Genomic DNA, 1,000 nt, shown 5'->3' on the forward strand with positions numbered 1-1,000 from the left:
TGAGGAGCAAGGATGTCTCCTTGAGGACTAAGGTGCATCTGACACAGGCCATGATATTTCCAATCGCCTCCTATGCATGTGAGAGCTGGACAATGAATAAGGAAGACTGAAGAAGAGTTGATGTTTTTGAGTTGTGGTGCTGGAAAAGAATGCTGAAGGTATGTATTATGGACTGCCAAAAGAACTAACAGATCTGTCCTGGAGGAAGTGCAGCCGAGATGCTCCTTGGAAGTGAGGATTGCCAGACTTCATCTCACCTACTTTGGTCACGTTGTCAGAGGGGACCATTCCCTGAAGGATGTCATGCTTGGCAAGGAAGAGGGTCGACAAAGTAGGGGAAGACCTTCAACAAGATGGAGTGACACAGTGGCTGTGACAATGGGCTCAAGTATGGCAAGGATTGTGGAGCTGGTGTGGGATCGGGCAGTGTTTTGTTCTGCTGTGCATAGGGTCGCTATGAGTCGGAAACAACTCAATGACACCTAACAACAACAACATGCTGAAGTACAATGCTGTCAGTGATTGGATAATATCCATACACCTGAAAAGAAGACCTGTAGTAGTTAAGGCATTTGGCTATTAACCAAAGGGTCCATAGTTCAAATCCATGAGCTGCTCAATGGAAGAAAGATGAACCAGTTTGCCTTTGTAAAGATTTACAACTTTGGAAACTGATGGGGGTTGCTATGAGTCAGAATCCATTCAATGGCAGTGAGTTTGATATGGGATTTTATAAGGAAGACCAGTTAATATTTACATATGAACCATGAAAGAGAAAGATGAACATACTGAAGATTTTACCAAATTCTGCAGTCTGAAATTGACCAAACATGCAATCCAGATGTATTGATAATTTCTGGTGAGTGGCAAACAAAAAACAGCAGAAGTGGGAGGTGGCTGGCAAGATGGTGGACTAGGCAGAAAGACTGCACAGACCCTCTTCAACAAAGAAAAGGCAAACCAACTAACACAGACACAGAAGATAATCCTGGACCCCTGA

Source organism: Orycteropus afer, unplaced genomic scaffold (genome assembly GCF_000298275.1).
Source record: "Orycteropus afer afer isolate SDZICR_OR568_19922 unplaced genomic scaffold, OryAfe1.0 scaffold00044, whole genome shotgun sequence".
Taxonomy (NCBI): domain Eukaryota; kingdom Metazoa; phylum Chordata; class Mammalia; order Tubulidentata; family Orycteropodidae; genus Orycteropus; species Orycteropus afer.